Raw genomic sequence first — 9,793 nt, 5'->3', positions numbered from 1 at the left:
AGGTTTGTGTAAAGAATGTTGAAAACTATTTATTTAAACAATGTTTTGGTTGTCCAGCGATTAAGATATATTCGACTTTGCACTTGCCAAACGTTAATAAATAACTGGATTTCCATTTTGTTTATTGCCACACCATAAAGTATAAGGATTAAGAAGTGTAATGTAGAGATTAAGAATCTAAGTATTACTCTTAGTTTATGTATTTATTAGTCAATAAAATATCTAATAAAACTTTTCTCTAATATATTCTGTTTGTATTTTTTTAAACACAACACCTGTAAACTAGCCTGCGTCCTTAATCTAGTCAGACAAATTTTATTACGCTGTCATATTTTTCGAATAAATGACGACATAGTCCAGTCATCAGAGGTTTGGTCTCTAAAAACGAGACGAGAAATCTGAATTTTTATGAGATTGTCAATTTTGAAACCCCAAAAAAGATGCAAAGCAATTTTCCCCTGTTAGCCCCGGGCTTCCGACCGGGCTGTAACCCATGTTCCGACCTGACCACCTGACTGTCGGGTCTCACTACGTTGGGTCTGACCATTGGAAAGTGTGTAGGCTTGTCGCACGAAAAAAATTGGTCAGCCGGACTGTCGCATTGGTTCGGTCTGGTCGGGTGTCCGTGCTATTCCGCGACCGTACATTTATGACTGCGACCGTCCATTTATGATCAATTTTAACACCCTCAAAATCATTGATTAATGACCCCTATTAATGAATGATTTTCTATTAATGAACGATTTTCTATTAATGAACGATTTCATTATAGGCAACACAACATACATTGCAATTAAACGCTCTGTGATTGGCAGTGATCTGTGGTGTAGGCAACCAATCATATACCTACCTATTTATATTCCCACTAAAAAATTTAAAATCAAGTAGCCGCTGTTAGTACTATCTGTCATTTGAAAAATCAAAAGATGGATATTGACGAAGAGTTTAATTTAACTCCACAAGAAGTGGCAGAAACTGCAAATGAAATACCTTTAAGTTTACTGCCTGAAAAAAGCAGAGTGTTATACGAAAAAACATACGCTGAATTTATTGCATGGTGTGACGAGAGAAAAATAATACGATATTCAGAATCTGTATTGTTGACATATTTTTCAAACATTGCCGAAAAAGGACTAATAGCAAGTTTGTGGCCCAAATATTCGATGCTAAAATCAACCTTAAGTTTAAAATCAAACATTGATATATCTAAATATAATAAGTTAATTATGTTTATCAAGAAAAAAGAACAGGTTATGTACCAAAGAAATCAAAAACACTTGAAAAAGAACAAGTCCAGAAATTCATCTCTGATGCTCCTAACGACGTGTTTCTAATGATAAAGGTAAACCAGTAAATTAAGTTTATATATTTAATACTCGTATTTCATAACATTTCATTTTGTAGGTTGCATTGATTTTCGGAGTGGCTGGTGCGTTAAGAAAGGACGTACTATTGAAATTAGAAACAAATAACTTTCAAGACTTGGGGTCAAAGTTTCTTGTCACAATAAAAGCATCAAAAACACACACAAATAGAATATTTACCATAGTAGATAACGAAGCAAATACCATTCTCAATGCGATCAAAAACTATATTTCTTTAAGACCGGCACACACACCACATAAACGATTTTTCATTTTTTATTAAAATAACAAATGTTCCACACAGCCAGTTGGCATAAATACGTTTTCCAAAATTCCTTCCGTTATTGCTAAATTCTTGAAATTAGAGCACCCGCATCTCTACACTGGGCATTGTTTTAGACGTTCCTCTGCCTCAATACTGTGTGACAGTGGTGCAGACTTTTCAGCTATTAAAAGACTAGGTGGCTGGAAATCGACTGCTGTAGCAGAAGGTTATATAGATAATTATATGCAGAATAAACTTGAGACGGCTGAAAAACTCTTGGGACAAAATACCACTAAACCTTGTCAAAGTACTTCCTTCAGCGCCACCGCTTCTTCTTCTATCACAGAATTTACAGAGGTCCAAGAAGACCTAAATATAAATTTGTCAAAATGCTATACAGCAGATAATCATTTATCAATACTTCCTTTAATTTCAGTAATTGTACTATTTCGAATATTAATGTTTACAATAATAAAACTACCACTAAGGAAAATTAAACTTTGAATAAAGTTAATGAAACCTGAAAAAATTGTTGTTTATCGTTAAGTAAATAAAAATTTAAACTAAGATATCTTTATTTCTGAAAAGTACGGTCGACGAAAAAGTTTTGTAACGAACTCGTGAATTAAAATGGCGATTAACAATCTCGAACATTAACGCGCTCGCGCCGCTCACGCGTTAAAATATCTCAATTGTTAATCACCCTTATTAATACACTTGTTGGTTAAATAACTATTATTGAGCTATTAATTATGTATTCTTGTTCTTGTAGTGCCTATCCGTTTCGGATGTTGGCGACCATCATGGTAATGTATACTTGGCACACTGCTGCTCTAAAAAAATTTGTGGTTGTTGTGTTGAACGACGTACGTAGATTTTTCAGGCATGAAATACTTCGTCTTCCTGGTCCACGTTTTCCTCATACTTTTCCTTGCAAGATTAGTTGCAGCAGTCCATATCTTTGGCTATTCCTCATTAATAGTGCGGCCGATACGTGAAAAAATTGCACATTTAATGATAAAAGCGTATAATTTGGACCACATATACTACACATATAAAGGTTCAAATTTAGATATGAGGCCATCTCAGATTTTTCCTTTTACAAAAATGGCGGGCATTCAAAATGGCAGCTATACATATGTGTTTAATAGTAACATAACTTTTGAATGAAAAATCCGATTTCAACCAAACTTGGTATATAGGTTCTGTTTTTGATTTACAAGACGAATGTGGTGAACCAGAAGAATAGGTTTAGGACTTCTCTTCTAGGAATGGTGTAACTTTTTACTGAACTATATGTGTACCAGATACATAGAACAATTTGGTGCTGGAGGAAAACTTTTATTTTTGATGTCTGGGTTAGGCCTTTTTTTGGACCAATTATACTATACTACCTCTGTAACTTTGTAACCGTTCATTTTAGAAGGATTATGCATTGGACCTTTTTTATTTCAAATTTAATGTAGAACATTTTTGTATAGAAGGTTGTTCATGCTAAACCGCAAGAGGTTTAGCATGAACAACCTAGTTTTAGAAATATTGACGAAAAACGCAAAAAACTACGAATTTACCGATTTTTCCCCCTCTCCCCCCCCCCCCAAACCCGACGCTCAAAATGGTGTGACTTTTTTCTGAACATTATGTGGACCATATAGAACAATTTGGTGTTGGAGGTGAACTTTCACTTTGGATGTCTGGGTTATGCCATCTTTTGGATCAATCTTATCATACTAATAATATAAAATAGTTTTACACCAAAAACCAGAAAAAACACAACTTCTGGTAAACCGATTCATCCAGTTCACGACATAGATCTTGTAAATCACAAAAAGAACGTATGTACCAAATTTGGTTGAAATCGGACTTTCCATTCAAAAGATATCGTGCTATTAGTCATATATGTATAATACATATATGTATAATAGCACGATATCTTTTGAATGGAAAGTCCGATTTCAACCAAATTTGGTACATACGTTCTTTTTGTGATTTACAAGATCTATGTCGTGAACTGGATGAATCGGTTTACCAGAAGTTGTGTTTTTTCTGGTCGCCCATTAGTCGCCCATTTTGAATGACCGCCATTTTTGTAAAAGGCAAAATCTGAGATGGCCCCATATCTAAATTTGAACCTTTATATGTGCAGTATATGTGGACCAAATTATATTTTTGTATCATTAAATGTGCAATTCTTATATTTGCACGAATCTGCCGCACTATAAGGGCCCATGGTATTCGATTTTGGCTGTTTTTATTGTGGTGAACAGCTCTTTTTCTTTTTGCTTTCTTAGCAAGACACCCTGATTAGTAACATGGTCGGTATAAGATATCTTCAGGATTCGACGACAAAGACACGTTTCAAAAGCCTCAATTTCCTTACAGGTGGCGTATGTGACTCCACGACTTAACTCCATACAACAGTATAGCAGAGATCTAAATTTTTAAATTTCGATTTGATCTTACATAGAAGTGCTGACCGAAACGTCAAAATAAACCTTTTAAAATAAAATTGCGGCTTGTTTCCAATAAAAATACATAGTAAACTCTCGTAGGGAAGTAAAAACATATTTTAGAATTTCTGCCTGAATTTATTCTTTCCTTGCCCGCTTATGTATATTACTCTTTTCAGTGTCGTTGTTTTGATCTCTTTTATCATCTAGTCCACGGAGCATCTATTTTGAGATGGACGTTGAGAGGTGATTCATATTTTTTTGCAGAAATTGCTTGGAATTAACTCATATAATAATAATTGAGTTATCCTCCCACTCAAAAAGGTCCGGAACATTGTTTAAATAATCAAAATGTCAAAAAATTAAGGAAAAATTCGATTTTTTTCTTCGTTTTTTGATTATAACTTTTAAAGTATTCACTTCCGAGAAAAGTTGCAATGACACAAAAGTTGCGTAATTAAATTTTCTATAATATAGAGTTGGTTTAAATTTTTAAAAATTGTCACCCTTGTTGCAAAATAGCAATATTTGCGAAAAAAACATAAAACAACAAGTATTCGCATTTTACGCTTTTCAACCATTTATGCTACACTTAGGACCTTCATATTTTACCCTGAAAAATTGTATGATATAATAAAACAAAACTATATATTTCATTAAGATCAATTCAATAGATTTTGCAAAATAAATTTTGCAATCCAGCTTTCGCAAAAAAAATCATTTTTTCAGAATGTTGCAGGACTGAAAATAAAGCAGATAGCAAGTTGAATTTTTTTTACATATAGAAGAATACAGTACCATTCATCTTCAATTTGCAAAATTAAAATCGATTAACTACCACGGCGTCAGAAATTTTTTTAAATAAACATTAATTTTTGGTGTTCCACGCAGGACAGCGGTGTTCGATTCACACAAGTTGATTTCCACCAAAATCTCTTCCATTCTTTATCTAATATATTATTTTATTACGCTATATTTTGTTGTATAATTTAATATTTTAATTCCACAAAAATCAAACTAATTTGATTATTGTTTGTGAAATATTGTTTAAACAATTGCATATGTTTAAAAATAATACACTGTTATTCTATAATAATCCAGGAACTGAAGCTTTTCACCTCGCAATTTTTACAGAATGGATAGATTTGCTTGAAAATTTGAAAATAAGTAGTGGATAGTCCAAGGATCAAAATCTATATGATGCCGAAAGGCGCTTTTACGATGGGGTGGTTGCCACCCCCTCTCGGGGGCGGAAATTTTTTATTATATGTTGACCTCAAAAGTTGATAAAAACATTCATTCTAAGCAAAAAATGTTCTATACATTTTTGTGATAAAATTAATAGTTTTCGATTTATTCGCTATCGAAAGTGTTAGTTTTATATCTAAGAAATCAATGTTTTTCGGTATAGATACCCATTTACAATTCACTGAATTTGTGCCGCAAAAAAAAATTTTTCAAACCATGTTTTTGGAAATGAAATAATCTACAATTTCATATTTAAACATTTTTCCGTATCTCTGATGCTAATCTTTCTATTCTGAAGAAAATGGCATTTTTTACCCAACTACAAAAAATCGTTATTTGCTTTTAACTCCAGTTTTTTAAAAATTAATCATTATAAGCCAGTCAAACTTCTAAAATCTATTAAAAATACATAAATAAAGAAGAATGAATAAGGACAATGACGAAAAACACTGCTAACTTACATTATTATGTTTTCAATTGGATTTCTCTCTTTTTTTTTTTTTTGAAAAAATATATTGATTTTTTAAACGTAACTTTTTTACTTTTTATCTTAGAAAGTTTGATGATAAAGAATTTTATGAGGGTTTGAGAAGGTTTTTATGAGGTCTATAAGGCCATTAATATGAAATCCTTTTAAAATCCTCAGTCGCAAAAAGAGGTGACTTTGAAAGGGTTGGTAAAGGTGGTTTTTGCATGTTACTACAAGTTTTAATTGTCAATAGCTCACTCAATTTTTGCCATAGGAAAAATTTTTGCAAACCATGTTCTTGGGGAATTAAATAAACTAGAATTTCATATTTAAACATTTTTTCGTATCTCTGACGTTAATCTTTCTATTCCGAAGAAAAGTCATTTTTTACCAAATTACAAAACTCGCTTTTAACTCCATTTTATTAAAAACTAATCATTTTAAGCCGGTCAAACTTATAGAACCCATTAATAATACATAAGTAAAGAAGACCAAATAAGGTCAATGACTAATTTTAATTAGGCTGGTGATTAGGGCGTTGTTTCCGATAAATTTTTTGCTGAAAAAATAGGGACTGAAATTCTTTTCATTATAAGTCACTTAATTTTTGAGCTAGAGACTTTTTTTATTTCTAAAGGTAGATATTTTTAAATACTTTAAATTAGTTTTAACAAGTTATCCTAGAAAACTGCATAATTTTCCCGTCGTTTGACTTTGAATCTACAATAATTAGCATTTGACGAAGAAGAGCTAACATATAAAAAAATATAGCTAGAATACTATTGGTTTTAAAAAAAAATTTTAAAACCGGATTTGTTTATTTTTTCAAAAGGTACATTTTTGTTAAGCAAAGTTCTTTCGATAAAACGAAAACTTTTTGAGTTATTAGCAGAAAACTGATTAAAAACATTGATTTTTTCGATATAAAACTAACACTTTCGATAGCGTATAGATCGAAAAGTATTGATTTTATCAAAAAAATGTATAAAACGTTTTTTGCTTAGAATACATGTTTCTAACAACTTTTGCGTTCTAAATATAATAAAAGTTTCCACCCCCGAGATGGGGTGGCAACCACCCCATTGGTAAAAGCGCCCGTCGACATTATATAGATTTTGATTCTTGGACTATCCACTACTTATTCTCAAATTTTCAAGCAAATCGATGTGTTCTGTAAAAATTGCGAGGTTTTGTTCTATTGTAAGCTTCATTACTTGGACTATATGAGTTAAAATATATGAACAAAGAAAGTTTTTTCTAAAAAAGTGTTATTTCAAAGGACAGAGTATGTGTTTTTATTTTGCAATAAACAAATTTATTTATCTATATCGAAATGTACTAAAAATTAAAATTTTTCAATCATTATCAAAGGTCATTGGAATGTCCAATCAGAGCAAACTATCCGCTATCCTGCGCGTAGCTCCAAAAATTAATGTTTATTTAAAAAAAATTCTGACGCCGTGATAGTTAACCGATTTTAATTTTGCAAATTACAAATGGAAGGAACAGTATTTTTCTATATGTGAAATAAAATTCAACTTGCTGTCTGCTTTATTTTCAGTCCTGCAACATTTTGAAAAAATGAACTTTTTTTGCGAAAGCTGGATTGCAAAATTTATTTTGCAAAATCTATTAAACCGATCTTAATGAAATTCACAGTATTGTTTTACTATATCATATAGTTTGTTTGGGTGAAATATGAAGGTCCTAAGTGTAGCATAAATGGTTAAAAAACGTAAAATGCCAATACTTGTTTTTTATGTTTTTTTCGCAATTATTGCTATTTTGCAACAAGGGTAACACTTTTTAAAATTTTTAACTAATGTTGTATTGTAGAAAATTTAATTAGGCAATTTTTATGTTAGTGCAACTTTTCTCGGAAATAAATACTTTTAAAGTTATAATCAAAAAACGAAGAAAGAAATCGAATTTTTCCTTAATTTTTTGACATTTTGATTATTTAAACAATGTTCCTAGTCCTGTCGCCAGGGGGGGTACAACGGCCTTCTTAATTCAGATGGACTTACCCAAGTTTTTTTTATGTATTTTGGCCCGTAGAATACGAATTTTTTGGGTAACAGTTGATCCGGATGTCGATAAGATTGTTATAAACAAAGAAGTTGAGGAATTACATGACAGCGATTTCTCGCAAAACAAAACATTTTTTTTGTATTTTTTGGGTCATTCTAACCAAAAAATGTTCCTACAAGTTTTTTCGTAGGATGCATAGTTTTCGAGATAAACGCGGCTGAACTTTCAAAAAATCGAAAAATTGCAATTTTTGAACCCGAATAACCTTTGAATAAAAAATAAAATAGCAATTCTGCTTACCAGCTTTAAAAGTTTGAGTCAAATTATATCTGTTTTGAATATTTGCATTGCTACAAATTTATTTTTTGATTGTTAAAAAAAGCTATAAACACATAATGTTTCCCGTGCCTAATACATGCGTTTTAATGCATGCTACGTAGAAATAGCCCCGCTTGCACTCTCATCTCCTCTACCTACTCGTTTGATTTTAAATGAGAAGTCATTGAAAACATCACTCAAGCACTAGGTGTTTATAGCTTTGTTTTAACAATAAAATAATAAATTTTTAGCAATACAAATAACTAAAACCGATATAATTTGACTTGAACTTTCAAATGCGGTAAGCAGAATTGCTATTTTATTTTTTAATCAAAAGTTATTCGGGTTCAAAAATTGCAATTTTTCGATTTTTTGAAAGTTCAACCCCGTTTATCTCGAAAACTATGCATCCTACGAAGAAAATTGTAGGAACATTTTTTGGTTAGAATGGCCCAAAAAATACAAAAAAATGTTTTGTTTTGCGAGAAATCGCTGTTATGTGATTCCTCAACTTCTTGGTTTATAACAATCTTATCGACATCCGGATCAACTGTTACTCAAAAAATTCGTGTTCTACAGGTCAAAATACATAAAAAAAACTTGGGTAAGTCCATCTGAATACAGGAGGCCGTTGTACCCCCCCTGGCGACAGGACTATCCCGACCTTTTTGAGTGGGAGGAAAGTCAATTATTATTATATGAGTTATTTCCAAGCAATTTCTGCAAAAAAATATGAGTCACCTCTCAACATCCAAATGTACTAATATTTTTACAGATGCGCCCTGGTCTACTATGCCAATATCTGAAGATGTTTTGATTTCACTTTTATGATTTTTTTGATATTTTTCTGCTTAGTATGGTACCTATAGTTAGACCCAAACCCAGACATCCAAAGTGAAAGTTATCCTCCAACACCAAATTGTTCTATATGGTCCACATAATGTTCAGAAAAAAGTCACACCATTTTGAGCGTCGGGTTTGGGGGGGAGAGGGGGGAGAAATCTGCAAATTCGTAGTTTTTTACGTTTTTCGTCAATATTTCTAAAACTAAGCGGTTTAGTATGAACAACCTTCTACAGAACATTGTTCTACATTAAATTTTAAATAAAAAAGGCCCTATGCATAACCCTTCTAAAATGAACGGTTTCAAAGTTACGGAGGTAGTATAATATAATTGGTCCAAAAAAAGGCCTAACCCAGACATCCAAAGAAAAAGTTTTCCTTCAACACCAAACTGTTCTATATGGTCCACATATTGTTCAGTAAAAAGTTACACCATTTTGAGCGTCCGGTTTGGGGGGGAGATGGGGGAGAATTCGGTAAATTAGTAGTTTTTTTAAGTATTTGTCAATATTTCTAAAACTATGCTTTAGCGTAAGGAATGTTCTATAGAAAAATGTTCTACATAAAATTTAAAACAAAAAAGGTTTTATACATAATTGTTATAAAATCAACGGTTCCAGAGTTACGGAGGGTGAAAATTGGAGGTTTTCGATACTTTTTATATTTACCGAATTCTCCCCCCTCTCCCCCCCAAACCCGACGCTCAAAATGGTGTGACTTTTTTCTGAACATTATGTGGACCATATAGAACAATTTGGTGTTGGAGGATAACTTTCACTTTGGATGTCTGGGTTTTTGTTATAGT

This window comes from Diabrotica virgifera, chromosome 2, assembly GCF_917563875.1.
Source record: "Diabrotica virgifera virgifera chromosome 2, PGI_DIABVI_V3a".
NCBI classification, from domain to species: domain Eukaryota; kingdom Metazoa; phylum Arthropoda; class Insecta; order Coleoptera; family Chrysomelidae; genus Diabrotica; species Diabrotica virgifera.
The sequence above is the reverse complement of the archived record's forward strand: the minus strand, read 5'-3'. Positions refer to the sequence as shown.